Source organism: Mastomys coucha, unplaced genomic scaffold, assembly GCF_008632895.1.
Source record: "Mastomys coucha isolate ucsf_1 unplaced genomic scaffold, UCSF_Mcou_1 pScaffold24, whole genome shotgun sequence".
NCBI lineage: Eukaryota > Metazoa > Chordata > Mammalia > Rodentia > Muridae > Mastomys > Mastomys coucha.
Genome location: NW_022196907.1, coordinates 1635980 through 1642656, shown reverse-complemented (window position 1 = coordinate 1642656; position 6677 = coordinate 1635980). Strand labels below are relative to the sequence as shown.

The following is a 6677-nucleotide window of genomic DNA, read 5'->3' as shown; positions in this document are numbered from 1 at the left end:
AATCCACCTGCCTCTGCCTCCCAAGTGCTGGGATTAAAGGCGTGCGCCACCACGCCCGGCTTAACAATTTCTAAATATACAAGTGCTCAAAGTTTGTAAAGATAAATTTTCTTAGAAATCCTCATACATATTTTAGGATCATGATTTTTCTCTTAAATGGATAAATATACTTGAATTTATCATTTTATGAACATTGCATGAATACCTGACTATGTCTGTGATATTAACAAGCAACACCATGAATTTCTGTTACAAGCTGGCTTTTCTGTCTTTTGTGAAAATCACTACCTGCTAATAAAATATCCATCCCCATCTCACAGAGTTCAAATTAAAAGAGGAGGATCAGATAGGCATATTTATAAGTGATAAATAACTAACTTACATAGAAAAAACATGGAGAGTGCTCCAGAAACTAGAAATAGAAAAAAGCAAGGCTTGGGGCATAAGTGATGGCTGCCATCCTGAATGAATATTCCAAAAAGCACCATTGGAACAAAATTAAGCTTATAACATCCGACAGGAGAACACAATAGCAGAGGGAAAAGGTTCTATGGACATACTTGTACAAGGTGAGGATATTAATAATGGAGAATGCCTTGGGAGCATAAGATGTCAGAAGAAACCTGCTGTGACTGGACTTCAATGGATGAACACAAAATAATAATAAAATGTGAACTCAAATTCTTTGAGAGTCAACTTATGAGGTTCTTTAAAAGTTGTTTTTAATGATTGACCTTACAGATAATAAAATTCAAAATCATTGGAGGAACAACTAGGTTGATGTTTTAAAAATTAATACTTTTATATCTCATGAAATACTTTTCTTACTGTTATTTCTATTACCTTCTAGAATTCCTTCCAAGAATCATAAGAATGGTGTCATTGGTAGCTCTCTTTTTTCCCTCATGATAAACACAGACCTTAATATGCTAGGGAAATATTTAATATCTCCTCAATGTAGAATAAGTAATTTTGGTCTTGTATCTTATGTTCCTACCACACAAACTGGAATGTACATCCCAGAATATGCCATACACATCTGCTTTTACCCACCCACAAATGTGCAAACATAAACACACACACAGATGAGGGGGAGCTTGAATTACCCAAATCAATACTATTGTAGGGAATCTGTTCCTGAATAGGACCTTCTGCAGACAAACAAGCCCTATTTCATAAACATTTGGTGTGGTCTACATCCCCTAGTAGATACATTAAAAAATAGATATTATCTGTTTTCTAAGAAAATGATAGTAAATCATAGAGACAGAAAGATAATTAAAATTTATGTGATACTCAAAATAATATATGAATACCTTAAAATTCTTATCATAATTTTAAGCAAGCCTCTTTTCTGTCACAACTTTTCTACCACAAAGCAATAAAATTACCTAGGAAGGATGCATACATGATTATTTTAGCTGTATGTATTTTATTTTATTTAATTAATAATGCATTTGGTTTATATATAGTCATTTATCTCTGCTACAAATTATAATTACTAATGTTTATTTTTACTTTTTCATATTCATAATATTATTTTATGTGTAAATATATAGCCTACATGTTTATGTATCTGTAGGTTTGCTCTCTGTATATCACATTTTAACATACATTACATACATTAAATTTAGTATTATAAGAAAACATGACTCAATGAAAGGGGGTGGCACTTGCCTTTCTTTCCAATACTCAAGAGGCAAAGACAGGCATATACCCATGAGTTCAAGGCCAGGTTGGTCTAGGAGGTAAATTCAAGGACAGCCAAGGCTACTACATAGAATAACCATGTCTCAATTGCTGCTGGGAGCCTACCCCCAAATACCACTCCCCTTCACCCAAGACCTTTATCCAAGGCAGACTGCTAGCCAGTCTGCTCCCCTGAAGACACTATAGCCTGAGCCATTGCAGAAAATTTACTGTACTCAGAGCATTCAGGCAACTGATACCACAACCTGAGGCTTCCCAGGAGATCTGCTGTACACAGGGCAACTGGGCAAAAGGCAACACAGTCTGAAGACCTCACAGGGACTCTGAGGCATTGAGGGCAACTGACCAGACAGGCTGAAAGCCTCCCCAGAGTTCTGCTGTACACAGATAACCAGAAAACACAGTCTATATGCCCCCCTGGAAAACATCTTCAAACATCACAACAGTTTGACTGCTCCTCTGCAGACCCAACAGTCTCAAGGTCTCCTAAGAGATTTACTGCAGCCAGGACAACAGATCAGCTGCTTTTCTGCCCCTTTGAAGGCCCCACAGTTGGAAGGCCTCACAGAATGTCTGCTAGAGCCAGGGCCACAGGGTTTCAGATATAGTCACCCTGACCAGCAAACACCATGGATAACCAGATTGCTAGACTCAAGCTGAAGATTATAAACAACAGAAGCCAATATACATGGGCATTATCAGAACCCAGTACTCCCACCACAATAAGCCCTAAATACACCAACATACCTGAAAATCAGGAAGCTAATCTAAAATCCTATCTCATGAAGATAATAGAGTCCTTTAAGAAAGATATGAACAACTCACTGAAAGAAAAACAAGAAAACACAGGTAAGCAGGTAGAAGAACTTAAAGAGGAAACAAATAAGTCCCTTAAAGAAACACAGGAAAATAATCAAACAGGTGAAGGAATTGACTGCAGCAATCCAAGAGCTAAAAGTGGAAGTAGAAACAATAAAGAAAACACAAACAGAGGCAAACCTGAAAATACAAAACATAGGAAAGAGGTCAAGAATTATAATATAAGTATCATTACACAATTATAATGTAAGTATCGCCAACAGAATACAAGAGATAGAAGAGAGAATCTCAGGTGTAGAAGATACCATAGAAGAGATTGACACAACTGTCAAAGAAAATTCAAAATATAAAAAACTCCTAAACCAAAGCATCCAGGAAATTCAGGACACAATGAAAAGACCAAATCTAAGAATAATCAGATTAGAGGAGAATGAAGATGCCCAGGTCAAAGGACCTAAAAATGTCTTCAATAAAATCATGGAAGAAAACTTCCCCAACCTAAAGAGAGAACTGGCCATATAGGTACTAGAAGCCCATAGAACACCAAATAAATGGGACCAGAAAAGAAAATCCTCCTGTCACATAATAATAAAAACACTAAATACACAGAACAAAGAAAGAATATTGAAAGCTGCAAAGGATAAGAGTCAAGTAATATACAAAGGTAGAACTATAAGAATTACAATAGACTTCCCAACAGAGAGTATGAAAGCCAGAACCGCATGGTCAGAAGTCATGCAGACTCTAAGAGAACACAAATGACAGCCCAGGCCACTGTACCCAACAAAACTGAAATAAGCCCATGTATCCTATCAGATCACCGTGGCCTAAGGCTGGTCTTAGATAACAGCAAACACAACAGAGAGCCCAAATACACATGGAAACTGAAGAACTCTCTACTCAATGATAACTTGGTTTGGGAAGAAATAAAAAAAAAAATTAAAGACTTCCTGGAATTTAATGAAACTATTGACACATCATACCCAAACTTATGAGACACAATGGAAGCAGTGCTAAGAGGAAAATTCATAGCACTCAGTGCTCTGGTAAAGAAACAAGAGAGATGTTAAACTAACAACTTAACAGCACACCTGAGAGCTCTAGAACAAAAAGAAGCAAACACACCACAGAGGAGTAGGAGGCAGGAAATAGTCAAACTCATGGCCAAAATCAACCAAATAGAAACAGAGAGAACAATACAAAGAATCAACAAAATCAAAGGCTGATTCTTTGAGAAAATCAACAAGATAGATAAACCCCTAGCCAAACTAACTAAAGGACCCAAAGGCAGTATCCAAGTTAACATTAAGTTAAAATCAGAAATGAAAAAGGAGAAATAACAACAGAAATGGAGGAAATTCAAAAAAATCATCAGATCCTACTACAAAAGCCTATAGTCAATAAAACTAGAAAATCAAGATGAAATGGAGGTTTGCTAGAGAAATATCACGTACCAAAGTTAAATCAAGAGAAGGTAAACTATAAAAACAGGCCCATATTGCACAAGGAAATGGAAGAAGTCATTAAAACCTCCCAACCAAAAAAGCCCAGGGTCATATGGATTTAGTGCAGAATTCTATCAGACCTTCAAAGAAGACCTAGTAACATTATTTGTCAAATCTATTCCATAAAATAGACATAGATGGAACACTACCTAATAAATTCTATGAAGTCCCAATTACTCTGATACCTAAACCACAGAGATGCAACCAAAAAAGAAATCTTCAGACCAATCTTGTTTATTAATATCGACGCAAAAATACTCAATAAAATTCTAGAAAACTGAATCTAAGAACACATCAATACCATCAATCACCACGATGAAGTAGGCTTCATCCCAGGGATACAAGGTTGATGGACAGTAGGGAGAGTGAACATATAGAGCCCACCTCAAACAAGAAGACAAGGCATCCAGTGAGGAAGAAGGTTGCCATCCCACAGTCAAAACTCTGATCCACAATTGTTCTTGTCTGAAATAACTGCAGGGAAAATGGAGAGGATCCCAAGGAAAAGAAGGTCCAGCAACAGGCCCAAAGTGGGACCCAGCACAAGGTGAGGGAGGTCCCAAGTCCTGACACTATTACTGAGGCTATGGAGCTCTCATAGAAAGGGACCTATCATAACTGCCCTCGGAAAGACCCAAAAAAGTAGCTGAATGGGTCAGACGCAGATATTTACACCCAACCAATAGACAAAACCTGCTGACACCTGTGGTTGAATTTGGGAAAAGGTGGAAGAAGCTAAGGAAGAGGCCGACCCTGTAGGAGGACTAAAAGTCTTAATTAAGCTGGATGCTCTAGATCACTCAAACACTGGACCACCATCCAGGCAGCATACACCAACTGATGTGAGGCCTCAATCAAATATACAGAAGAGGATTGCTGGGCCTGGGATCAGTCAGACAAGATACACCTAACCCTCAAGGGACTGAAGGCACCGTGGAGTTTCAAGGTCTGTTTGTGTGGAGGGTGGGTGGTACAGATATCTGTGTGGAGACAGGAAGGTGGGAAGGAGGTATGGGATGTGGAACAGTTGGAGGGTGGACAGGGTGGGGGGAGAATAAAATTAGGAGTGTAAATAAGTAAATAAATAAATAAAAGATTTTAAAAAGAAAGCCTTTCTTGAAAAACTAACAGCAAAGCAATACAAAAACAACAATAAAAACAATACGAAAAAATAAGTCATGACTCATAATATTTATATCTAAGGTTATGAACTGATAATATTCAGAAGGGTTGCATGTTTTCTTTTGGTTTACATGACAAAAACCATAAGATGCTGAAAAGCCTTGCAGAGATTTGTCTGCCCATGCCAAGAGCAGAAACATAGCATTTTTCTTTTTTCTTTCATAATGTTTTTACTAAGTATTTGGGAGTCTCATAGTATGATCCCTGGTCATACCCACTTCTCAGTCCCCCCACATCCACCACCGACCTTTGTGACCCCCATCCGAAAAAAGAAAGGAAAGAAAAAGAAAAAAAGAAAGGCAAAAAGTCCAAGTTTTGTTGTCCGTATACTCACCAGAACATGGTTAGACTCCCAGTTGCTTACCTGTTAAAGAAAACTGAGTTCTTCTCCAGCTGCACCCTTACCAGAACCTGTCAGATATGGAAAGTTACACTTCAGCATCCTGATCCCAAGTTTTAAAAGTTCTGCTTGATGGCTGTCTATCTAATCTGTTAAAATTATAAATAAACTATCTAAGTTTCTCCATATATTAAAAGTGGAATGATACAGAGAATAGCATGGCTCCTGAGCAAGGATGATACGTAAATTCCTGAAGTGTTCTATATTTTTCCTGGACCCCTGCGACCTAGGGAAGCAGATTCCCAGCCCAGCCAGAGGAGCAGGAGCCTTCTCCTTCCCACCTGTGCCCAATAGGAGCAGAGACCCAATCCCACACAGCGCACACTCCAGTTTCAGCTTGACTCCCAGGATCACAGGATCACAGGAAGGAGGATCCCAGCAGAGACAGGGAGGCCAGATAACATCAGAGATAACCAGACGAAGAGCAGCAAGTATAAGAACATAAGCAACAGAAACCAATTTCACTTGGCATCATCAGAACCCAGTTCTCCCACCACACAGAAAGCCCTGGATACCCAAACACACACTTAAAACAAGATTCAGATCTAAATTCGGATTTCATGAAGATGATAGAGGACTTTAATAATTCCCTTAAAGAAATAAAGAAGAACATAAGTAAACAAGTAGAAGTCCTTAAAGAGGAAACACAAAAATCCCTCAAAGATGTACAGGAGAAGGCAATCAAACAGGTGAAGGAATTGAACAAAACTGTTCAAGATCTAAAAGTAGAAGTAGAATCGTTAAAGAAAATTCAAAGGGAGACAGCCTTTGAAATAGAAAACCAAAGAAAGAGAACAGGAGTCAATTCTTCACAGACTTAGAAAGAGCAATTGGCAGATTCATCTGGAACAACAAAAGACCCAGGATAGCCAAAAGTATTCTCAACAATAAAGGAACCTCTGGTGGAATCACAATCCCTGTCCTTAAGCTGTACTACAGAGCAATTGTGATAAAAACTGCATGGTATTGGCATAGTGATAGGCAGGTTGATCAATGGAACCGAATTGAAGACCCACAATTGAACCCACGCACCTATGGTCACTTAATCTTTGACAAAGGAG

The 6677-nt window shown here is 38.3% G+C and overlaps 1 pseudogene; it reads left to right on the top strand.

Annotated features, from left to right (window-relative positions):
• Positions 1-5733: 5733 nt before the first annotated feature.
• On the top strand, positions 5734-5826 carry LOC116074219 (annotated as a pseudogene).
• Positions 5827-6677: the final 851 nt, after the last annotated feature.